General features: G+C 31.9%; 2 long non-coding RNA genes across 4 annotated transcripts in view; one reads left to right on the top strand and one right to left on the bottom strand.

The window, feature by feature from the left end:
- LOC110119574 overlaps positions 1-27,992 on the top strand; it is a 52,206-nt gene that overhangs the window by 7,676 nt on the left and 16,538 nt on the right. The gene's annotated exons all lie outside the window — the stretch shown is intronic.
- Positions 5,890-17,855, bottom strand: LOC125385631. Its single transcript, XR_007225110.1, has 3 exons — positions 17,532-17,855; positions 10,302-11,108; positions 5,890-6,524 (listed from the first exon to the last, which is right to left on the bottom strand). It is a non-coding gene; the product is annotated as an uncharacterized LOC125385631 (long non-coding RNA).

Here is a 27,992-nt window from a genome sequence, read left to right as displayed (position 1 = left end):
GCCTAATATCGATGCGTCATCTTTAGCATTAGTAAAATACGACCATAAAAATTTGTTTAAATGTACTATTGAACGAAACGATCTGATTAATCAAGTTATATAAAAATTATTCGTAATCAATCAATGACATAATAATTACTTACCACGATAACGTGATCATGTAAACGTAGTATGAGACACTGAGACACGTTCTGTTCTAATGAAATGATTACTATACAGAAGTGTTTATGTACGTTTACATCCAGTTGTGTCTACGGCAACTGTTGTGTAAACATGTAAATAGCATACATCCAGGTGCATTCATATGAAGCTTATGTTAGTTCAGAAATCCTATAAGGGATGTATCGATATCTGTCACGCAGGGAGCAAATTGATTATGTTATACAAACATAACAGTTGATGAAAGCATGCTTCACAGTACCTACAATACTTTTCAAATACCGAGAAATACAATAGAATGATGCTGCTTTCAACTATAATAATTATCTTGGATATTTTTACGCAAAGATTGTGTTCGTTTGATTACAAAATAATAATTTTTTGATAATTATGTACATGATAGATATAAGTCGATTTAAACTTGACTTTAATATCAACGAGTCACGTATTTAATTATAATATCTTATTGATAATTTTCATAATGAACAATTGAAAATCATGAACAATATGATAACTCCGCAAGAAGATCGTAGTTTATTGATATTTAGTCACTAGTTTGCAATTAATTTACATATGTTAATAATATTCATTCACTGTTACGATAAATCGGAATGTAATTACGAGCGATAATTAACTTAATGGAACCTCAATTTAATTATAAAACAACAAATTTGAAAAAAGAATTAAGTTGATTATATATAGCGGACTAAAAATTTAATCTCGGAGGAGCTACTTTTCTATTTCTTACCTTTTTTGGGAATTTAGAAGTGGGTAACTATTTTCGTTGGTTATTACGTATTTCATATCATTTCATTAATTTGGTATAAATACTATTGACAAATATACTTACAGAATACAAATGTCAGACACTTTCCTGTTCCCTTCTTTCTCCGAAAGATTTAAGTTATTCTAGAATCATTTTTCTACCCCTCTCTTAGCTTCAATTTTCCTCCCGTCGTCGTTAGTGTTTCAAATTCGCCTGATTAGAGGAAGAAAATGGTCGTTTTAAGTTAATTGGATCATCCAGGCAAAGTAAGGTTCTGCAGTGACGCAATTTCACACTCGAGCCTCAACGATAATTAAACGGCCTATGCATGTAGTTGGGCTATGTCAATCTCTTCTTTCTTCACTGATCTGCTAAACTACCATGACTAATATTATGAATTACTAATAAGACTATTCTTTCGCATTCGCATCTCTTTAATCCAGAAAATGCGACAATCAGTTTTTATAAAACAAACCCCATTTTGTTTCCGTATTGGGTTTTTGAAGAGGTACCGAACAGGCAATGAAATATTGAGTTACGTTAAAAGCTGTTCATAGAGTGAAAACGATGGAATATTTATTGGATTTGTACGAGAATAAAGTAATAGTCCCTTGCTTTGTACAATCATTTATTCTTTTATAGATGCTCTTTTCTGAGAGATTTGAATAATGTAATTGTATACTATTTTAGTATATGCACTGGTATTCCTTCCAAGACGCATGTTTCTTTTAACAATGACGTTAATCATGATTGAAATCAATGGTGTCAATAAAATAGTAACCCAGTAATGTTTCCAAATACTAATTTATAAAGTCTAAAATAAGGCTATCCAATCTTTTTACTATTTTCTTCCGTCAAGAAAATTTTTATTTTCGATAGTAGTATTTATTTTAACACAGTAATTATTGATTCGCTTCTCTTTTTAAATCTTTTTTGTCGAAACGCACAAATTCAAGAACACAATAGCAATAATAGTAGAAGTACTGCACGCGTCAATAGCAGCCAATCCGTTAATAGATTAATAGTCAGAGCTGCGTTGCGTGGGATATCGTGAATTGATAAAAGTTGATTAAAATAAATCACAGTGAGTATTTAATATTTATGTTCATGGTATATTCGCGGTGCATGTGTACCAATTATGCATATACACAGCTATGCGCGAATATTAAGATATTTGCTGGCAGGTAATAGAAATTGAAGCCTTTTAACATTAGATGTGCTTTATAATTTCCAACGTTAAACGACAAAATGAAAGAGTATTATTTCATTCACATCATGCATGCTTTATAATGTAAAATAATTATTGTACGTTATCGTACTTACAGAAAAAGCCATGCTATAATGGACAGTGTTTTTACAAAAACAAAGAATTATAAAGGTTTCGAATAAATATAATCTCTCTTATTTATATTCGACGGTGTATGTACCTAGATAGAAAATTACATCGAAAGGGAAGCTTAATTAATTCCGTTTATTACAGTTACTTTCTTACCAAATTAACTTCCTTATCATAAAAGTTGGTTTCTCGGTGGTTCGTATTTACGGAATTATTTCAAAGCACGATTTGGGAATTAATGTCTTCAATGCTCTGTTAATTAACACTCTAGCTCAATTAACGAAAAAGTGTATTCGAGAATCGTTTCTTCCGCTCTTTATAATGACACGCTATTACACGAATCGAAGAACGTCTCTGCAAAACTTTTCTCGGTAAGCTACAACCGCAATCCCGGTATCCTTTTTCCTCTTAATTAAATTTATTGGACTTCGAACTTTTCAATCGATTATTACATCAAACGTAATTACCTCACCTCCATTCAGAGTATTATCGACTATATTATATCTGAAAGAAACTGGGAATTCGGATTCCGCGATAGCTATTTCATTTGCTCATTCAACGTTTCCTATTTCAATTATATCGTTAGAAACATTTTTTTTATTTGTTTGTGAAAGAACCAAAATTCGTAATCCTGATATTAACGAGATGATAAACTACGTTAGAAATTACGCTAATAATCAGAAAATGTATCTAATACAGCACTGAGGTAGGTTCCAAATTTGTTGAAAAATGTAATATATGTAATATAATATAATATAATAAATGTAATATATGTTCTATATAATTTTTTAGTACAATATCAAATCTATCTTCTTATATTCATATTTATCTATGTACGTGACGATTTTTCCATCTTCGTTTAGAATCATACAATATCCTTTGAATGAAAGTTTACTAGAATCACATAAAATTCCTGAAATTGAAATTTGCTAGAATCCTAACAAAACATTCTTTACGTAAATACTTTCCTGAAAAATTACATTTTATTAACAATAAGCAGAGATGCATATTTAGTGTACATTTAATTGGATATTACAATGAATCTGATATCTTCTGTTCTTTATAGTTTCGATTGAAACTAACAATGAGATTACGTGTCTCGTATCGCATTCGCGAATAGAATCTATCCAGAGCTTCGTCGTTGATAGACGAAGTTTATATTAGAAAAGTTTTTATGTTTTCTACTGGTTGTATAGGCCCATCCTTTTACCTCTGTACCTGTCCTCTCCCGTAACACGATTGAGTCTCGTGACCTATTCGTGTTATAAAAATATTCCATTTCCGCCTAAGATGAAGCACAGCTTGTATCATTCCTTTTATGACAAATGGTGTGATTTTGATAACGCATAAATAGTATCTACAAATTCATTTTGTGTTCTATTTTAACCAGTTGACTGCGTTCGACGTGTATACACGTCAATCCAAAACTTTATTTCGGGGCGGTTGACGTGTAAAATAGAAAATTACCATTCACTATAAAAACTCAAAATTTTAGTGGAACTATTATCCCAGTAAAACTATAATGTACTTAAAAAAAAAGAAAAGAATTTGAAAAGAAAAGGTTTGATTATTTGATTATACTTTTTGGTATATCGGTTATACTCCATATAATATATTGCTTTTTACAAATTGAGTTGATTATTTTCCTCAATGCATTATTTATTTTATTTATTATTTTCTGATTTGTTTTGTGCATTTTACTCCGTATATCGGCTATTCCCCGGATTGTTTTGTGTACTTCGTTATTTTTTGGCAATTTTCAAGTTTTTAATAACAATATCTTTTTCCATCAATGAACTGTTAATTTTTTACAGAGCAAAAATGAAATACTTCCTTGTTTCGCTTTATTTTCTTCGTAAAATTTTTAATAGGAGCATTTACCCTGTAGCCAACGTATATACTCGTCATTGCTTGATTTTACCTGCGTACCCCGTAACGGATTTTTGAGATTAAACTCGGCAATTAAAAGGTTAATATCTTAATATTACGATCGAATAAAACAAAATAGATAATTTAATAACATGGAGCAGATAATGCAGAAAATTATTATACAAATTAGTATCAAATGGAAAATATAACAATGTTTGAAGTATATACTGTTCTCAAATTTCCGCTAAATGTAATAATGGATATATGTAAATTTTGTAGAAGCGAACGATTAAAATTTAAACTTTATTTCACAATTTCATTTTATTATATCGATAGAGCAATTCAATATCGAATCGCACAAAGGTGTAACGCAAATATATTAAATGCAATTAGCATTTTCGATATTTACCTCATAAATATGTATTCACATTATTATATTGGAACAATGAATCGTTAAAATCTTGCGCAAGAACGTGACATAAATAATTTAATTAATTAATTATAATCGTTAATGAAGAGCAAAGCTAATTACACAAACATGCTGTTAGCACATTTCAAATAGAATTTTTTATAGCATATTCGAACGAAATTTTGGGGGTATTATAATAGTTATCTGCGCCATTTATGATTATGGCAACTTAATTATTTGATAATCTTTAAAATAAATAAAATATTAGTAAAATATACAATATTAATGTACACAAATTTTTAATAAAAGAATATAAAAATTTGTTTATTTTAAAGCTTCATTATCGTTAAGCTAAACTTATTTTTCAATTAAAAAAATATAAAAATTTATTTATTTAAAACTTTATGCAAGAAATACTGTAACATCTTGGAAAACTATAACAAAACTCTTAATCCCCAAAAATTCTAAAACTAACGTTCATTTGTCAAAAAATTACGTTAAATTTTAAAAAAAGTTGCTTCAATCCTAAGTCCCTCTATGCAAAAAGATCTTTATTTTCCATCCTTAATGAGTATTTTCCCCGATTGCTTTTTTACGTATGTACGTAATATGTATTGTTGTATCTACAATTTATTCAAGTGCTCAAGTTCAAAGCGTGGCAGCAAGTCGAAGTTTCGGTCATTACTTAAGTACAGGACATACCGGTAATTTACGATTGTCTGGCCGTGTGCGGTCGATCGTCCGTGAATTACATTTTGTATATGCGTACATCGTGCGGTCGCACACATGTGCAATTGTTGCTAAAGCATCCGTGACGTACAATGGTCAGGTCAAAGTTCCTCCCAAACTCTCGTTAGGCAAGAAGAGAGAGAGACTGAGGGATTAACAAGACAACGGACAAACAGAGAGTATAGTTATGTAAAACATGACCAAACACTAAGATATAGAGCAAGGAGAGAAAAAAGGGAAGAAAAGAAGAGTGAGAATTTAAAAGAAAATGTAATGTTGCAAAGAATGGAGAAGAGAAGAAGAATAATAGATATTCGCAAAAATCTTCATACACCATATAAAAAGATTATTCTCATGAAAATAAAATGCTACGAAATTTCACTGCAAAGTTTAAATTATTTTGTTATCTTTTCTGCTTAACTACTTTGAATTGTTTGCTTAAATAGAAATGGCTTTTTATAAGCTGTGCGAAGACTTTTGTGGATGGTTAATATGTAATAACTAACGATTAATCCAATCTGCCGGAAAAGTTATTCTCGCCTGTATAGAGTTAGACAGAGATACCTAAATTTGAATAATTTTCTTATGTTCGACGTTCAAAGGGTGATTAATAACAAATACTTCTAATTTACTAAAAATTTATTTCGTCACATATAAAAGTAATCCTTTACATGGCTTCGATATAACGTTCAGAAACTCATTCGTACATTTGAGCAAAGTTCTAATCGAGTGACAATTAAATTCGATTTTCCCAAGAGTAAACCAATTCGTTTCCATGAAATTTTTTCGTCATCATGGTTAAGAAACTACGCAAGATTATATCTGTACGCCGTATTGTCGAATGGTCGCTCCTAACAAAATTGTCAAATTTATCCTCCATTTCTTTAGAAAAAATAATTTTTACCAGAGGTTTGTCCAGACAATTTTAAACCATTCTTATATCTAATTTTTCTTTTACACAACTTTCACATATCATCGGGTAAGATTGATTCAAATAGTTACGTAAAATTATGGAAGATCTAAGGTCGCGCTGCGACTTTACAACTTATTCTGGTATTTTTACGGACACTACGAAGTTTCTTTAATTTCACCACCCTCCTTGTTAAAAGATTTATTCTTTTTTTTTCTGTAATTTCGCTTATAAGTATGAAAGGTTACAGTCGACCACGAATATCGCGCTTAGATTAATTATGTAAATGAAATCTTAAAATACTTTCTAGCTCAAGTCCACGAGCCAAAGGACAGACATATTTCATCTGAAACAGACATTAAAAAGTAGTTAGAATATTGCGTGTTCGTAAAAAATGTGTCTAAATTGGAACAGCGTAAAAATAATTAAATCAGATGAGACCTAGGTGTCTCGTTTAAACAAGATATTCTGCATATTATATTGCACGAAATTATAATTCTCAAACTTCTTTGCATGATCATTAGAAGAGGATTAAATATAAATATTTTATTGTATTTATCTTTTTTAATTGTATTTCTATTTACGTTTTGTAATTGGATAATATATATGTATATATAATGAGTACATATGCATTACTAAAAACAATTTCATTCACAACTCAAACATTACGGTGAATACTAGCCTTAAGCAATTAAACTTCGGATCTCATCATAAAGTGAAAATGATTATTTTAGTACGTATATGCACAAGTGTACATAAATGTAACTACAGTCGTCTCATCGAAACGATCGCGATAGTTCGTTTGAAATTCAAACAAAACTGTGGCGAACTACCAATCTCCTTCGCAGAGACCAAACCTCATCCTCTTGCAAATACGCTGTTCGAACATGTACGAGAATCTCTTGGCCAGATTAGAAAAGACTTTTTTCAACCAATATGTAGTTGGACGAAACGTGGCAGCTCTTCTTTGTGCCGTATATGATGTCTCATCACCCTTTTTCCTATCGATGACCAGTGATTGTTATTTTTCAAAAATATCGCTGAAATTTACATGCAGATATCCCAACTGTTTGAGATCTCAGTTATTTTAAGAGAAATTTTTTCAAATAATTTTCTGTTTTACTACGTTACTATTTTTTTGTATTAAATCAGACGTGAAAGTTTATTATCTGACGCACCGTGAACAAAAAATAATGGTCACGGGTAACAACATTTGTATTGCACTTTTATCAAATACAGAGGCAGTTACAGAGATATTCGTCAAGGGAGGGAAAGCTGTTCTCTGTTCTCTATACAGAGCATGTACTGGAGTGATGTAATTTCTAGTCTAACATGGTGTAGCTAGTTCGTAAAATACACGAGTTTCGACATTGTACGTTCGCGTTCGTCTCGTAAATCTGTTAGCCCCAAGAAGTACGTAATTAGTTCTCACTGTATTAGAGCAATAAATTTAATGAAATGTACCACATTGATAGAAAGTTTCCACTGAACTGAAAGATTTCTCATTTCCAGTGGATTAACTCTTTCAGTAACATTAATGCAATTTTTCTACCACTTCTATTTCACAGTTTCTTATATGCTGGTATAAAAACTGTGTAAGTTTCGTAAATAGAATTATTTCTGACAGAAGACAGTAAATCTACTTCTTTCAATTGATAAAAATATAAAACGTAGAATAGAAAAAGAACTAAAATTAAAATTTTTAATTATTTTTTTGTATTAGTAATGTCAAAAACGTCTTTAATGTTCGTACTTGAAAATTTGAAAGAATAGCCAGTTATGGTTTTTATTGTAACAAGTGTGATTCAGTTAAGATGTATAATTTCGTTAAGTTACTCAAGATTTATAAATTATGAGTTAATAGACAATTTAGAGATCATATTAAATTAAAATATTTTCTAGTAGGTCATTTTTCAGTCAAAATCTTTCTTAAACATAGAATTAAATTCCAATATTAATTAAGTCTGTAATTTGGTAATTGTGTTGTGAGAAAATATATCTATATGATGGATCAATTTTTAGAAAAATTTGAATCTTTTAGTATAATATCAAATATGTCTTCTATATATGGAATAACTGGAAATTACTCTTTATTCTAATAAGATATAATGAAAAAACACAAATATTGCAATTTTTACAAGTTCGTATAGAATAATGTAATATCTCTTAAAGTTCAATTTAACGACAAAAGATTTTCCTAGATCGTAAAATTAATTTGTATGAATGCTTTTAGTCAGTACAGTAAAATGTGATGTAAAAACACAAAAAACTGACTCCGTTGTTTAGTAGTACCTTTGAATCATCATCATCGCGAGAGTAGCTTCCTTCCACTATGTTTTTGCTTTCGTTCCTTCCAACTCGACCGGAAACCAGGTAATCGCTTTGATCAAACTACCGCTTTTCGCTATGTAAATTTTTTTAAATCCGCTCATGTATGTTCCGTCTGATTCGACTGACTGAAACGTGAATGCGCGAAATTTCCCTTTCTCGGTTCTGTTACTATTGAAATATACTATCCTAGCTTTCAGCCATAGAAAACTTCGCAAAAGACGCTTTCCCTTGGAAACCTTTACTTTTATCACGTTGCTCTTCTATCTGTCTTTTATTTCGATTCATATCATTAATAATTGCATGTGAAATGAAAGGCAACGCACTAAATATGTTCCTTGTTATCTTTTATATGTTACACAGCAAAATTTGTTATTTATATGGAACATTTTTATCGAATCCATTCGACTATGTGTCTAAACAAATAAAATTAGTAATAGCACAACACGAGTCACAATATTTTAAGAAAAGAATTTATTTCATTCTAATACAGTAAAATAATTATCCTTATAAAATTGTAAGATCCAGAGGAATAGAACTTCTGTAATAAATATTTTTATTGCTGTTTGGAATTACCAGAAAGAAACTAGAAATAAAAAATAGAAATTTATTTATTTAGCTTTGTTCGGTAGTTTGGAAAATATCAATTTGTGTTCTATATTGTCTATGTTCTCAATAATAACTACCATATAATTTATGCAGAATAATACAAGTGGAGGTTTATATTCGAGTGAGTATAAATAAAGCGTAAAATATCAAGAACACTTAATAAATTGATTTTATTAAAAGCAACTTTAAATATTGAAATTTCGACACTATCGCATGTAAATCATTTTGTTTTGTCTTTTTTCTTTAGATATTTTGAATAACAATATCGAACGTGGGGATACATAAATGATTAAAATTTAAAAAATACCAAGTTAATATTCCAACGGTGTTTTTCTTCTCCTTCTATTTTTAATTATCGATGTTTTCCTTTGTTGAATTGTGTGAAATAATTTCCGTTACCGCCAATGTACTTCTAAGTTACGTGGCACTTTGTCCGACGTACATCAAAATGTCTACCCCTGTTTAATCAATATATCAGCAACTAATTACAATAACTTCCTGGTCTCAGTGATTATTATTGTGTTATGTAAATTTAATCAACCGTAAAATAATTGAGGCGCTTCGTTGCGCAGCTTGTTACGGGGCTGGCCGACGCAAGATACCAATCGACCATAAATAAATTTCGCAATTCTAAATTAGTAATTCACGCGAATAATGACAGTCATAATCGGTATATCAATTTGAGTACAGTTCGTGCATTGATTTTATTCGATGAAACTTTATGCTCGTGTGCTGTAATAAAATATTACTTCTATGGAATAATTTATGAAAACATCAAATGTATTATTTATTCGTTAAATATATTTATTCCTTATAAAATAAATATTTGCGTTGAAAAATTTCGCAACGATAGATTTGTTTCCTCTTGGAGAACAAAACTTTTCAACGTATAACAATATACAACGAACGTTATATTCTTCACTAACCACATCACAATAAATTATACAAGAATAAGTGAAAAGCTGAAATTTATCGGAAATTTGTTGTAATATATTAGAGTATATGGAAATAATATATTATCATAAAGCGGTGGTTCAACAATTTTTAAAATCCTGATTTAATTTTCAATCGAATATTATTTACGTGTATTTCATTCATTGATTATAAATGCTAAGTTAACGAAATTACACTAACTCTTTCTCACGTATAAATTGATTACATAAACAATTATGTGATGAACAATTACCTGATGAATTTTGGGACGATTATCGATACAACGTGCCTCACGTTCTGCTCCTAGTAACGCAAGGCGCACAGAAGAAGATTAATATCGTACCACCGCCAAGGATTAAAGCGATCATGGCCAAGATCGTCCATACGGTAGAGGCTGCAGTCACACGGGCAGATAATAGTCTTTTGGCCGCTGGCAAGCCGACAACCTCGTCGGTACTCAAACCTAATCTCTTAGTCTTGCTGAGCAAGAACTTGAGACGCCGTGATGCCTTCTCACAGGACATTTTGGACGTCCTATTCTACTGTACTTTCCAAACTTTCTCAAATTATGTTCCCACGATACTTATCATTATATTCAAGTTACACGATATTTTTTGCCATTCTTTATGTTCTCGTCTTATTTACTACTTTTTCTCTCTCCATGAAAAATAAATTTTTCTTTGTTGATATGAATTGTATTTTTTAAAATATTCCACAATGAATGTTCCCAGAGAGAGAATTATTACATGAGAATTTCAGTGGATCTTTTCTTCAGAGATGATATAGCGATGATGTCCTCTTGCATCGTGTAGCTTTATTTCAATTAATCTGTATTCAGTGCGACAATATAGAATATTGGACTTTCTTAAGATGATTCGAGGATGGTAACTGGGACAGTTTTCTTTATGGACTCTTTCTAACAGAGACGTTCCAGGGCAACATTTATTATATTTTCCACGATTAATCCAAAGTATAGTTTACCACCAGACAATGATATATCAATCCCTGGCTACATGGAAAATGGATGGCATTGTGAACCTCCTTAATCCTTTGTAAAACGCTGCGAACAGAACAAAATGGAATTTTTTAGTAATTTCCATCACGAAGAATTGAATGATTAACAGACAAATACTACTTGGTTAAAGTAAAAAAAAGGATTGAATATAAATTTGAAATGAATAAAAATCTGTCATCTGGCAAAATTGTGAACTTTATAAAATCGATATTTACGAGCTTGTTTTTCTATGGAAATATATAATTGCGTGTGAAGGTATTTTGATGAACGGATTGATGTTTTTCTACGTTTCTCGCATCTTTTGTTTCTGTCATAAGAGAAACGACAGAACTTTCTTGGTTATCTGATATAATGTATAGTTCCCTCAGGTAGCGTCACACTGCTGGAGACATTTTTCCTATTCCTTGAAATAACGCTGGATGCTTTAGAGAGTTCATTTGACCGATCATGGTCTTTCGAACGTTTCCACCCGCAATTCGAGAATAACGATGTTCCAAATTAGTTTTAGAAATTGCAAGGAATAAGCAGTCACAGAGAATGAGATCTCTAAGGATGAATTTAGAGCAAAATTTGTTACAAAAGTTTTGCTAAAATTTACGAAAAATCTATTGATTCGTGAACGTTACAACTTGGATAATTAATAACAAGGATTATAATAGAAAGTATTTATTTCCATCGTGATATACACTATAAATATCGGAAAAATGTACAACTTGTCATCAGAAATATCTGCCAGTTACGATTTTGTTTTCCTATCAATTTTTATATACATATTATTTTTAGTATGTTCGATAAATATTTGACATAGATTTATTCGAATCTGAAGCTTGAACAATGAATACTGTTTCACATTTTTATCTCATATTTTTATATTAAATAATTCCTCGTGAATTAAATAACGTTCTGCATAAAAATATCCAAATATTGCATTTCAGTTTAAAATAAATAAAATTGTTTATCTCTCCAATTGTTCTAAGCATCAAAAAATTTGACAGTTTATACGTTGAAATGCAGTTTTGCACATTGGTTTCGTTTGTTTCTCAACGATTTTTTAAAATATCTTCCGGAGAAAATGCGTTCTGTACCGTTTGATTTTCTAGCTATACCTCCTTGTTATTCACTACGATAAAAAAAAGGAGAGTCGCAATCAAAATAGAGAAAGAAATATTTTATACGTATTTCAGAATAAAAGTTCAGGAATCTATAAATTTTATATTAATCGAGATAGAAATTAAGAAAATTGCTTAAATATAATTCGTGCAGTTGTAGATTGAATTGAAAATTGAAAGGTTGAAAGTTACGTTAAAAGCATTCAATGCAGCTACTTTCTTTATCAGTATGAGATAGTTGAACACGACAATACATTGATTTCGAGCATTTACGTTTAATCCGTGCCAAGTGTTCTCAGTCCGATCTCAATTCTCGTTTCTCAGTCTCTTTACCCGTAGGCTAATTACGTCACTTAATTATAGAGAGTTTTTGCAGCAGTCTGACGCGTCCACACCCTTTGAAAAGTAGTCAGCAGTGTAAGCGAATTTCAAAGGAGAATCAAGAAAGAGAAAATTAGGGAAGATAAAAAGGGAATTATAATTCCATCGATACGTATTTTGTCCGAGAATAAAGGACATCGATGCATTAAGCATGAAATGCGATAATTCTTTTCCTGAACTTTGAACTTCCTGCTTCGTCGTTCTAAAATTATTAAAATTTATTATTAATAAAAAGGAAATGTCTATGGATGTGCCCGATGCCGTATTCTTCTCGTAAAACTTTTAATTAAAAAACTAATTGTGTTATAATGCATTTTATGTATTCTTTAAATGTATTGATGTGTAAAAACGCATAAAATTAAATGATTAAAATGTTGAACTTAATCAAATTCTCTTTCTATAATATATTATATTATATATTTTATTCCTATATAATTATTTATCTTTATGTGTAAATAAAATATCACAGAAATTGAAAATTTCTTTGTACTTATCGTGTAACACAATGGCAAAGATTTCTGATATTCTCTTCTTTTAGAAAAATTAGTCACGTGAAATCTTTTCACGATATTATATGATTATTTCTTCGAGGTATTAGAGTGGTAGATTTGAAAACGAATTTAACAAAATTCTTAGTTGAATAAATAATATAATATTATTATTCAATTAGTATGAAGTTATAACAGTTCCAATAAACAATAGTTAAGCGTTTCAGCCTTAGAAATCGAAAAGAAACTAACAGGAATGCAGAAATATATGGAAATATATTTAAAGTAGACTCATTATCGATTATTTACATAAAATATATCGTAATTATTAATTAATTTATTGGTTGGAAAGAAATTTTCGATTGACATTTATGACATTATTTTTAATTTGCATATATTGGATTTTTCATTAATTCCTTAATCAAAAATTAGTAACTGCAATTCTCGTAGGTAAATTGGAAATTAATAGAATAATTTATTCCAAAAAAGTCCTACTATTTTCTTTACGGATCAATCTTTCCACGATAACTTATTTAATGCACATACGAATGCACATAAAATTCTCCCATGTGCAAGTTACACGATGAACGTATTAATTCAATATCCAGTCCCCATAATATTATAAATTATTTCAGCAAAAAGTATTGTTTTATGTAAATCCGGGATTGTTGCAGACTCGAAAAATCGCAAGAAATTTGAAAATAATAAAGAATGTGAAGATAAAAAGCGGCGGTTCGCGCGACACGACTACACCCTCTACCCATGATCGCTATAATTCAAAGGAAAAAGTCACGAGAACGAGCTCCCAAGTTCTTGCAATTCATCGCGCTTTTTACTCGCGAGGCTTACGTGCGGATTTCTCGAGTTACCTAACTCATTCTTCGGATGATTACGCCCCACGCTTACACGGAACCCCTTTTACGTACACTCCACCTTTTCTGAGTTACGGCACCCTTCGTAATTACACCGGGAAGATTCGTTACTGCCGCTTGGCCACGCTATTGTACAAATTACTCGATAGAATTTATCGCGCATTCTTAATACAAATTCGTTTCATCGAACCTGACAACGATTACTTCTGCGAAACTTCTATCTAAGCATGATTAAATGAATTCTTATCACAGATATACTACACGTGGTGAGACACCCGATTGTATATTGTATAATTTTAATTCACATCCTCTTCAGTTATTGCCTCCACCGAGAAACGATCAAAATTGCATAGTTACAAACAGAATACATTTGACATTAGATGTCGAATTTATTATCTTAAACGAGATCATGCATTTTTAAGTACATTATCCGATGCAGTTCGCCATTGTTTATAAAGGAGCACCAATCCATTATTTAATTTTATTATATAATTTATATAAAAGAATCATTAGTATAGAAAATATTTTATTTTATTGACTTTGATCTTGATTTTAGACCAATGATTGCTTTATTTCAATATCATACGAGTAATACGTGAATTTGTGTTCCAACTGTTCATAGTGGCGATTGTTTAATTGTTTCGCGCAGTATAATTATTCGTTAAGTAGAAATGAATGGTCTAGTACAGCCAATTCTGCGATGAACGCAAAGGCGCTACTTCCATACAAAACACATCTCTTAGGATTTTTAACAGTGAATATATTAATAAATATTGTAGCAAGGAAGAGGTTCTGTGCGCTTTTTCTCAGCATACAATTATGATGAGGTGAATAAATTGATTCGAAATAAGTCAAAACGTGGTTGATATGAAATTTTTCATCAAAATAGTAGTCCATTATTATATTTTATAAAATTACAGTGAAAGTATTCATTCCATCATTTACGTGGATTATATATTTTTTCATCTCTCTCTTCATTTTTATCTATTTCGGAAACATCCTGCTTTTTGCGCCAGTATATTATTTTCCTCTACGCTATTTCTCAATCCCTCTGATCTTTATTCTCTTATTTTATCCCCTACTTTACTTTTTTTTTTCTTTCTTAAATATTACTCGAGATTATGTTCAAAAATAGCATTCGTGAGATCTCGCCTTTGTATCTTAGCTCTAATTCTGTTATGTATTTTCTCATTATATTCTACCGTACCGGTAATCTTACGTAATAAAGACTGTTGCGTACGAATTCTCCACGGAGATGAAACACGCGCTCTTTATGCTAGTGAACCTCTAGGTAGATTTAAGTCACATCCAATGACTACATTCCTTCCATATGAAATATTTAATATATACCATTATTAACTATACTGGTTTCCAGTGGTATGTAAGCCGATCAAATTTAGATATCTAGAAGTTATTCGAAACTTTGACATTCCGCAAGGTTCGACTCGATTCTAGTTAAAAGTAACTCTTCGCAGATTATTCATCAGATAAAATATTAATAACAAAAAATATTAATATCTCTAAAATTATATCTGTACTTCTTGCTACATCAATCAGTCGAGATAGATATCTTTTCCGATCAAAATCTTTGGATACGTCGAACGATACGTTATAGAATAGCCTTAACCCCGAGTTACAGACGTCTCTTTCTCAGAATTTTTATCATAACTCCGGGCATGTTACCTTCAATCCATTTGCCAATATTGTTCGAGGTTGTTTTATATTATAACAATTAATAAGATATAACTATGCTATCTAATAATCCACTTTTATTTGTCAAATTATTTCGTTTTCATTTAAAGCGTGTATTTTCTTTATTTTTTAATTCCTTGACATATCGAGGAATAATGAAATAAAATTTTACATCCCTCTTACTCAGATACGAATGGCTTGTAGTTAGGAATTAAAAATGGAATAATTTTGAGCATAAAATAATCTTAGAAATGGAACAGGTTCGGTTATAGAGAACTATAAAGGGGCTAACTTCAATTTAACGTTCCATTTGACGAAGAGATTCCACAGCACATCAAATGTTTCATCCTACTGTCGAATCGATGGAAGTGAACAACACTTAAAAATATAAAAATATTGTACCTACGTACAGCTCACGATGAAACAGCACGCAGCGTGATTTTTACAAGTGTAAAATGTAAAACCCTGAAACTTTTTTTTAGTATTTGCCTATTGTATAGAGTTGAGTCGTTTGGATATCTGGATAAAAAAAAAATACGTTTCAAGATCGAGTATCGCTTTAAAATAAAAACGAAAGCCAAAATAAATAGAAAAATTGGAAAAATTGGTTACGCAACAAAAGAATGACGCACTCAAATATTTTTCGTTTTTAGCCTTTGATAAGTCGTAATAGAGGTTTTCCACGTTATTGGTTCTCAGTATCTCGAGGTAGTGCGGACGTTTCGAAAAACAAAAAATATTGAATTTAATTAAGGTGTCTTTTTAGATAACGTTCGAAGTGCAACGAAGTATTAATTAAAGTGGAGAAAGGAAAAAGCATGAAACATCAGGAAAAATTATTAAATTAAATAAACTTTATATTTGAGCTTCTGCTACAAGAAGATTTCTATAAAACAGTTTTAATGTCACAAGTACCAACTTTGCAAGCAGTTACTAAGTTACATCGCGAAAGTTCTGCCTTAACATTCATCAAAATTTCAGGTCTTTATTCGAACTGATCCCACTAGACTGAGTGAAGTACATAAATCATGGCAGCGTGAAGTTATGCCGCAGCTGCTTTAGTAACTCCATGTCTGATTTAAATAGCTATCTGATTTCTCTTCACTGAGAAAACATTTTATCGTATATTTTATCGTGTTAAGTGTAAAGCAGAGAATATATATGTATCTAATCCCTTAAATTAATTAATTTTAACTAAAGGACATGGAAAAATGAAAGGAAGTTAATGGGATGAAATGAAGTTAAGAATCGTTAATACCAGGATAAAGTTATGAACTTTTGCTCAGTTCATATCATCGTTTTTTACCTACTGAATATTTTATTCAGACAACGTTGCTCATACGTGACTGGGTATCACGAAGTTAGTGGAAGATTGGACTAAATTGTAAAATACAATACCCTTTCTTTTAAAGAATTTAGTACCTTACGTAAAGATGTTTTATCTAATTATCAATATATTTTATCTACTAACTCAAATTTGCTCAAATTATCATTCGATTTAATGAAATTTTATTTTACTTGTAATAATTTTCACAGTTTTAATCTCGTTTTAAATCTACGTATCGTCGGTTTGCTAGGGAAATGAAATATCTAACAAATCTAAAAAATTGTTTGCTCTATCCAGTAAAATTACTCTGCTTAATAAGAAGCATGTCACGATGTGAAAACTATTTAATCCTTTTTTTAATAGCTTAACAACACACATAAACGAATTTTACTAAAGACTCTAAAAATCTATTTATGTGTTAACTAAATCGTAAAAGAAATAATTTTCTGATTATTAAACGCTTGAATAATTACCAATTACCTATTTCGAAACAATTTCCTGAATTCATTTTTCTTACTTTAGTCGCTCTTCCAGCAAACTCGCAATATATACCAGCATAAGCAACTATGTACAACGCTGTACAGTAAAGAAAAACTTACTCATGATGAACCTTTGCGATCATCTCCGTACGTATAGCAATCAGTTCTGTATACGAAATAATTCACATCACACAGTCACAAGAACGAACGTGATGATATTCCAATAAAAAAATGACACAACACTCATATACTTCGAGTTTCTTTCTATCTTTCAATTTGCAATCGTCGTCATCATTATATTAGACATTCGCGTAAGAACGAAGAAATAAATACTAAAAGCAAGAACATGGAATTTACGTGTTCGTATTTCGAGCAACCACGTGTCAATCTTGACCCAGAGAGACACCGCATACCGCATCCTCGATGGACGACGCGATGCTTACTGCCGCGGCAGCGACTAGTAGCGACTCTTTATGGGTTACGGCCTCCCCTCGACCTCGCTCAACCACCCTCTCCACCGACGCTTCTACCTTCGTTTCCACCCCTCTTGTTACTAGAGTACGGTATATAGATTTAGGCTCGAACTCGAAATTCGATACGAAAGCTTAGTGGACGCGTGAGAGAATTCTAAAAAATTATCTGTTAAAAACGTTTGACAGATAGATGGATTATTGCGTGGCTGAATCGCTGAAATACTTTATTCGATCGTGACAATTTTGGAATAGATGTCATATTCTTCTTTACGACATTTTACATAGTCAACTTGAATTCGAAATCCGATACAAGAAGTTAGTAGAAGCGATGTAACAATTTTTGAGAAATTACCTTTTAGAAACTTTTCATAGACGCACGGATCATTGCTTAGTCAAATAAATCACTGCGCGACCGGATCCTGTGCACGGTCGGATCACTGCGTTATCGAATCTACAACACAACCAAATACCAAATCAATGCGTGACTGAATCTACTGCGCGATCAAATGTATTGTGTGCCTAGATCTCCTACATGATCGGATCACTGCGTTACCGAATCTACTGCGCTATCGAATCAGTGCGTGGCCGAATCAGTGCGTGCCCGGATCTACTGCGCGGTCAAATGTACTGCGTGACTAAATCCTCCGCATGGTCGGATCACTGCGTTGCCGAATCTACTGCGCGTTAGAGTCACTATATTAACAAATCTATTACACGCCCGAATCACTACGTGATCGAATCATTGTGGAACCGAATCAATGCGTGACCGAATCAATGCGTGACCGAATCTACTGCGCGGCCGAATCACTGTAAGATTGAATCAATGCGCAATCGAATCATTGTGTGGTCGAATTAATGCATGACCGAATTTACTTTGCGTCCGAATCTACTAAACGACTAAACCATTATGTGGTCGGATCAATGGGTGACAGAATCTATTGTGTAGAGCAGAATAGCTGTATCTTCAAAGCACTACATGACTGAATCTACTATGTAGCCGAGAATTCGATTACGCCGTATAAGAAAATGTGAAACTTTAAGCATTCGGTTTTTCGTACTATGGAATTTAGGAAGAGAAAGCTTGGCTTGAAAACTCCAGGGTGTCGTAAATTAGGTTCCCCTAGGTACTACATTGTGGGCTAAGAGAATCGATTGTTTTGTAACCACGACATAGAGAACGAACATTCTTTGTAGTGTTGTCAAGGAAGACAAACGTTCAACGTTCTTAGTTTATTAAATTTTACTAAACGCTAATCTGATTGAAGGTCTGAGATAATTGCCACGTTGTTTCTCACAGAGTTTCTCCGTGACCAAGTCTTCTAGAATACCAAAACAATATAAAAGAAACATGGACGGTATGCTTAGAATTTAATGAAATGAAAGTAGTTCGATTTGAAATATAAAAATAAGCAAAGTCTAGTGAAAATTATTAGCTAGCTAAATCGAAAACTGTTGAGGATATAAAATTATCCTCAGTCTACGACGCAGGCAGTACATCTGTTATTTTTGAGAAGTTAGAATTTCCCACATTATAAAGTCTACAACTCGGACCACGTCGACAACATAATTAAGCGCTCGACGGGCCCGCTCAATAGCAAACGTGTCATAAACTTCGACACCAGATGAGAACTCGACAACAGACCATCGGACAATATCGCTAACGGGAGTTACGCTACGCACTCTCGACCAGGTACGCACAAGGGGTAGAGTTGTGAGACGCCCGTGACAGTTCGACAATCGCAGATTGGACAGACACAGATTCGCAACTCACAGGAAACGTTAACGAAAACCCACCTCCTAGATCGACACCTAGAATATAAACACCAGGTGCTTGAAGTTATGTTCAACATGCTCACGCTTACGTTTGAAGACTCTCACTTCCGTTTAAACTAAACTTGCGTTTCATACTAAACATACAAATCACAGGTATACTAGAAATCTTTAATCTCCCTGTACCTTGAGCGTTAATATCGTTCAAAGTTCACGACCCCAATAGAACAATTGCAATTTAACTGATTGCCACTTAGTTAAGAGGTCGCAACAAAAGCCGAGATCATTAGCTTTGAAAACGTTGAAGTTGATAATAATCAATGATTAATAGCGAGTGGAAACGTTTCGGTTTCTTAGAATAACATTCCTAACGTTTAACCAAGTTTTGGAAGCAGCCGTCATAAACATTCGAAACGAACGGTAAATGGTAAAAGTTTGAAAGTTCGTGGCCGCCACAATAAAGTTATTATTTGTTGGTGGTATTAAATTCTCGCAAACAACGAAACATCAGAACTTCGAAGTTTCGTCTGGGATTTGTACATGACTGGAAGATCGCTAATGAGCGCGAATGGACTCCTAACGGCGTTAATTGTTGCCACGAGCCAAGACGGAAGTGCTTGCATTCGCGTAAGTTCCCCGTTCAAAACATTGTCATAATCATGGCGGAACTTGGAATAAAGTTTCCAGGAGAATATACACATATACATATACATTTATATGTAGTTCATACAGAAATGTTAATGACTACCAAAATTACTTGACTACGCTGACAAGTTGGGATACACGCGCGGTCTAATAATTACGATTGTACGGTTGTCAAGGTTAAGCTTTGGCTCTGTTAGAACTTCAAGTTTGGGGACAAGCGTTTGGATTCTGGACGATTGAAATTATTATTAGTTATTTACAAAAATGTTTGTTGTTGAAATATTTTATATCGGTTTAAAATAGGAAGCTTTTATATCCATATTGTATTCATAATATTATATAAATCATTTCAAAATTTCATTAACGCTGTTGTGATCATATTGGTCAAATTTGAAATCAATCTGAAGATGATATTTGTTACAGGATATTTGTTAAAAATATATATTTAGTAAACAACTAGTATACATCTTTATTAAATTAAAAATTAAACTTATACATATCTTCTTTAAAATTCTCTATATCTGGGCTGTAATAAACACTATTTAACAAGAATTAACAAGCAAGAATGTATAATAAATGGGTGAGCTAATCTTCTCAAATGATTAAATTTTCATGTACAGACGATTTTTACTAATTCTCTACCGAATTTTCAAGGAATTATTGTTTACGTTTATGTTACTTATTTACAGACTGATGATATCATCGAATAATAAGATCAAAATGGAACAGTGACTATTTCGATTTTTGCTCACTGCATGCCCCACTAAAAGTATTGTACCGGGTTTATACTCGACGTAAGGTTGAACGCATGCGAGCAACATTTTCCATGCGATTCTACTGTCATCATATATCTTTCTTTGTTTTCGTATTAAGAACAACAAAGATAGACATATGATTGCAGCGATATCACACGGTAAAATATCGTTTGTGAAGTTCTCGCGTGAAAGTAAAATTTACAGTAGTCGCAAACGCGAAAGTAAGAATTTCTAGCATCGAGATTTTCCCGTTAGTGTCGGCTGTAGCTTGCTCCACTTTGAACACGATTTCTCGGTTAAGGAAGCACATCTAATGTCAAAAGCTTCGTTGAAATATATATGTAAATACGTATGCATTGGCAGATTAGAGCATTTTCACGCTGGCAATTTTCACGCGGTTACTTTGCGCGATAGTTAGAGAAATGTTATTACTAGATTGCGGACTTTTATACAATTCTAGGAGAATTTTAAAGATACAAAAGTATACACATGAGATATACAAAAACACATAAAATATTTATTAAATAAATCATATTTTTGCTTAGGCCCTACTTTTTTAATTGTATCTATGAAAGTATGAATTTACAGAAAATTCTAGTTACTGCAGAAACTGTAATTTTTTTTTTTTTTTGTTTTCAGTAATTTATTAAGGACAGCAAAAGAAAATAGCGTTTCAAATGAAAATAAGCCATTCTTTCTAATATTATCATTCGTCACTTGGCTCGAGTAAGAGGGATAAAGAAAATGAACAAATGGGTTTCACGTGATTTAAACGGCATGCAAAAATCATGACGAATGGATACAGCCACTTGAAAGAAATAAATAGGATGGATTAGAATATGAAATTTTGTCACATCTCGCCATTTCTCTTCGCCTGCCACCACGGATTCTCATTTTTTCTCAGTACTTTTCAAATATCTCATTTTGGAATATTTTTAACACGAATAGTCAAAATAATATTTGCAATTTTTCACAGAAATTTCGATTTACAACAGTGCGTTTTTACGGGGTTTTAATAAATTCTAAAATTTATTTCACAGGATTTTGAACGATTCTGACTTCTAGGCAATTGTATGTACTATACTACAAAAATTCTTAATATAGTAAAAATCACCCTATGTCCAGTTTCAACATCCTTGCAATGGCTTTTAGCATACCAAAATTTAATGCGAACTAATTGCGAAGCGATTTCCTTCAAACAGCATCTTTAAAAAAAAGAGTTAGCACGAATACAAGGAATAGAGCAACAATGAGAAGAATGGAACAAATCGCTGGTATTTTACGTTGCGGGATCACGTTATTTAATTAAAAACGCGCATCCGCTAGTTCTATCTACCAGTATCTAGAAAAAAAGGAAGAATCGAGAGTACGGTTGAAATAACAAAAAAAAAAGACACGACGGAGGGAGAGAAGAGGTGAGATGAAAACACAAAGCTAGAACAAAGAAGCTAACGAGTCGAATAGAATGCAAGGAAATAGAAGAGCACCGCAACCGACGAACTAACTACAAAAGAACTAACAATACGTATTTTTCGTTGCTTAGCGAGAATTCAAGAGTAAGATGGAAGGACAGTTTTTATTAGTAGGAAAGCTAACTGATTGAAGGATTTCGTCTTAGAAGTTACTAAGAGGAAATGACGAGTTTGTAGATAATAAAGGAAAGAGAACTACGATTGAAGTCAATCCGCGAAGTGTCGGCTATCTACAAAGTAAATAAAACGAATTCACGAAGTACGCTTCTATATAAACGTAGAGAATTGGTGGAAGTATTTGTGCTTCTTCGATTAATTATTTGATTTCGAGCTGGTAGAAAATAAATGATGAATAAATGTACTCGATGAATCTTCATATCGATTTCTTTAGAAATAAAATTCTGTATGAAAAAATGTAGTCTATATTTTCAACTTAATTTTTTATATAGATCCATTTTTTTTTTTTAAGTTGTATTACGTGGAAATATATGTATTTGTTATCTGATTCGTAGTTTACTAGAAAAAATAACCATTGTAATTCTCGCATTATCAGTTATCTTCATCGATCGAATGATATGGATAAAATGAGATTGAAATGAGTAAATAAATTAATTTACTCAATTTCCAAATGAAGTTCAGCATTCCCGTTTTACAATTAAATTTACGTTTAAGGTGATTTAGTGATTCAACTCTGCCATTTTCCAATACAATATGCCCTACAAGCCGTAGAAAAATACATTAGAGTCTAATAAATATGTTCTAAACAACGTTCTAAATAATTACAACCTAGTTATATATAATTATTTTTAAAATTCTTTTATGTATATATAGAAGATATTATGTAGATTCAGTGTTAAATAGCAATTATATAGTACATATCATGGTGTAGCAAAGATTCTTGGCTTCTGACCAAATATCTAAAACGCAATTTCAGGGTAGCCAGTTAGCCAACCATGGAACGTATGTATATTAGATATTTCGTTACATTAATTTGGTTTCAGTACCTGCGCTTATGGGACGCCTGGTTACATATACTCTAAAGCAAATTTTAGTACGATGTGGTTCCATTAATCTGGATCTTTACACAACGTAAACAAAACTTTACTTCAGCATCTATCTTTTCTAAATTACTCTTTCATTTCATTCCCTACTCGCTGTTCTCTTATTCCATTCTTATTTTCGCAAAAAAAAAAGATTATTTCTTCGACAATGGTAAAGTAGAATTTCATTATTTTGGATTAAAACAGAAGATATCTAAAATTATTGTTTGATTTGTTTGATCCAATTCACGTGACAATATAACCAAAATATGCAATAACCTATTATTATGATATTTAACCTATGATATTTTTAAACGATTCCTAGTTCTTTACACCAAGAGAAGATAAATTTACTTTAGCTAAAATAAGATAATTCCTATTTCACAGAATTGAGAGTTTTTACGATATTTCAATGGCACAGACGCCAAGACAACCTGTGGGTTAATCTTGCAATATCCAATATATAATCTGATCCTCACGCATCTGCAAACTGTTTACTCGCATTTAACTATGCTATACTACTGAGTATTTGAACAAAAGTAAACATTATATCTTTCCATTAAATCATTTTAGTATTCTTGTCAAATCTTTTTGCTGATTAATTATACTACCATAATACAAACTACAGAAGCTTAATATGCATCCTCTTGGGTATATACTCTTGAAACAGAGATCGGAAACCTGATTAGGTACATATTTACACAGTACTATACAAATAAGTTGTGAAGACGTAGACGTCAAAGTGAATTGGTAGAACTACTTTAACATCGAGCGTATCCATGCATTAGTATTTTGCGTTTACCGGGAGGAAAGTTGAAAACGGGAATACGACTATTAATTATTGAGACAGTGATACAGTGTAATGTAATATCATAAATAATAAGGAGCCTGGTACTATGTATCAGAGACATTTGAAACGGATTTTCTCTCATAAATCGATTTAATTCCACCGAGCAAATGCAATTTTATTGCAATGGAATACCATGTATTATTAACGAATGTCAACAATTAATATGATGATAGACATTCATTATAATTTATGCCTTTCTTAATAATAAATTCGATTTCTACGGAATTTCGTGTCTTTCATATTTCCATTTTGAAGAAGGACTTTTTTCCGTTTATATGCGTCATTAATTTTTGTACTGTATATATTATACAGCAGTGAACATTTAAGTGGAACATTTTGTTTACATAACTCACGTGAAATATGTATATGTACTATTTAATTCGAAATGATTATCATTACGCTGTGGAATAAAATATTCGCAAAATTATAATAGATATTCGAGGCAAGAATATAAACGACCTAAATTTATTTGTAAATTAAGTAAAATGAAATATTCGCTGAATTGTAGTGAATATTCAAAGAATTCTGATAATAAAATGTACATATAAAAAAATTCAATTGCCATGTACTTTTCTATCTATTTATATGTTTACCACTCTATATCGTATATTAGATGAAAAACAATATCGCGTAGAAGATACTTCGTACTTTGAAAGTAAGAGTATTTTACATTTTTTTAATAACTATTTTAAGAAATGATATTATGTTTTTATACGATATATAACACTTTTTATACGAATGCTTTATTTTTAATATGTCTGGTGACTGTATATAACGGGGAACAGTAGAATATTCGTTGCTTAATAGACGCAGACTCGAGACTATTATCAAAGGAGGTGGGTGTTCTGGGAATGCCGACTGTTATCTCTTCGGTTCGCTTGCTTCTTGAGTGCAACAGAGACGAGAAGCGTTGAACATGATTTTATTATTATTATTCTCTTTTTTGTTTATTATTTTATTTCATTGCTATTATTTTTGTATTAAATGATATTAAATCGTTAAATCATAAGTTGCAAGAATATGGCTAAAAACAAAAAAAAAAAAACTGATTACGAAATCCAGAAAATCATAACACATACATTAATATAAATTTCTATCGTAATAATTTAATGTACTTATTTTACTCTGCTCACTTTTCTGGTCTGTGAAAACATATTTGCTACCGAAGAATTAGAAATTCGTTAACAAGAAAATTTTCAGGAATTGTACCGGCACATGAGTCATAGCACGATTCGAATGTTGTTGCGCCTTGGAGTATTAACGCTATTTTGGATTTGCGAAGTTCTAGAATAAACGAACTCCAGACGGAAACAGTATCGCCCTTATGAGCAATCGTCAATCCGAACCAATTACGACCTTCTGTAAGTTCGCCGGACAATATAAATAGACGAGCATCCTCTCTAGGAGGACAGTATAGAGAAAACGAACCAGTATAGCGAAGAATATAGCGAATTATCACAGCGAGTCATACGAACGACAGTTATAATCGACCGACACTATCTCTGTACTTGTACTTGAAGTAACTTTAATATATTTGACTATTACAAATTTCCACTCGTCTCGTTAATAACTAACACGTTTAATACCACCTCAGAGCTACCCAGGGAAAGGATTCGTAAGGTAAAATAAACTCCGGTTCTATTTTAGTTCTAGTTTCTTAAATATTAGCTACGTTGGTTTTGATAATTGTAACGGTTAAGGAACTTCGTCCTTCTCGTACTCACAAAATCAATCAAAATTTCATAATAATTCAGCTATTCGGTCAGAAAATCTCTTAAATCTGAGAAAAATATGAAAAGATCGGTAGTGTGCTTTTTTCGGCGAGATCGAGACATATAAAAGAAGAAATCGCGGTAGAGTTAAACAGTACGTAGCATTTTCCAGCAAAACAATCATCGGTATGAGATTATATTCGAAGCGAGTTGAATTTTCCAACATCACTGTTGGAAAAGCACGGTACCAACATCGAATACGAAGGAAGTTTAGGGAACCACGAAACGCAATAGAAACTAAACGTAATTGAATGTCATGTTTCATATCTGTCCTTTCTCAAGCAGAAGAAATAGCAACATTGCATCGCGCATCTCTGAATTCCCGACATTTTCCGGGGATCCTTGGTTGGATTCGCGCAACCTTTCTAGCCTATGGTGTTTACTCAAACCTGTGCCTCATGCACGTGGAACGCACGCATGTATGAGACTGATATGAGTTCCGGCAGGGAAGTGCATGGCCATGCAATGTGTCCTGGCATATCGAACGTAGCTTCAGACGACAAGGCGTCGAAAGGAAATGCTTCCGGAATGTAAACTCCCGGTCTGCGGAAACACTGAATGTTTGTGTGGCTCAGATTACCGATATTTTAGAAATCCAATGTCTTCATATCCATGATTCGCCCATATTTTATAGAACACGATCTTTTTATAGATAGTTGCTATCCAATAGCGATATGAATAATAGAATTTATATATGTTAAAATTGAAGTATATATTCTAGGTTCTTATTCTATTCGTATATAGGGTAATTGTATACGTATATATGTGTGAATTTCTGGATAAAAAGTAATTCGGTAATAGTTTTCTATTTTCAAGACTCAAAGTTTGACATTCGTAACGAAGATACTACAACGGTTCAGGTACATGCGGCGAGGATATTTCTAAGGTATATCTATCTTCAGAAATAAATTCATTTATTAGATTGATTATTCTTCGTGTTCTGTTGGCTTTGAAGGAATATATTTCTGATGAAATAACCAATTTTTATAAATACAGCCATTATTTGAATTGATACGTTTACCACTTATTTACTTTAAACACTCTATTACCATATATTCTTCCTTAAATTAATTTTTAAAATTTCTTTCCGTGATATTATCTGATACAGAACTTGTAAAGAAATTCTTTCGAATTTAAATAATTCTTCCTTTAAAATGCACGATAACCTCTTGCAGAATGTCGTTCAGAAAATAAATGGTATCAATAGGAAACAGAATTTTTGATCCCGTGAAAAATAGCTTGATAGCAGCACTCTAAGGTCTATAAGCCTAATGCGCCCATTAAAGGGGACGAGATCTTACGTAAGCCGCAAACATGACTTAATCTTTAAATCAAGAATTTTATTGCACGTCCCTTTTCCGTTTTTATAGAGAAAGATCGTATCACAACCGTGTTATAGTTATAACTTTATGATTGCACGGTTGCGAGCCACGTGGCGTATATCATTAGAACTTTCAAACTTCTCATCCACAATGTGCAATCACTTATGGATATTTCCCTACTTTTTATAAAAAAAAAATAACACAATATAGTCTGAATAAAACTTTTCCAAATTTCATCATAAAAAATTAACGTGTTTCATTCTAATTAGAGGCTAATTGAACTGTTCTATCGAAAAATGGATCTCAACAAAATATTAATACAACTTGTAGTTTGAAATAATAAGAGTGTACAAAATATTTGTTTTCTCCTTCATTTTATTATAAAACTTATTATTAAAGAATAAAGAATAGAATAAAGAGTATTTGAAAAGAATAAAGAATGATTCAATAAAATTGCACTTTTATAAGATGTACCATGACTA

This window comes from Bombus terrestris, chromosome 9 (genome assembly GCF_910591885.1).
Source record: "Bombus terrestris chromosome 9, iyBomTerr1.2, whole genome shotgun sequence".
Taxonomy (NCBI): Eukaryota; Metazoa; Arthropoda; class Insecta; order Hymenoptera; family Apidae; genus Bombus; species Bombus terrestris.
Note: the sequence above shows the minus strand (reverse complement) of the source record. Positions and strands in the feature narration are given on the sequence as shown.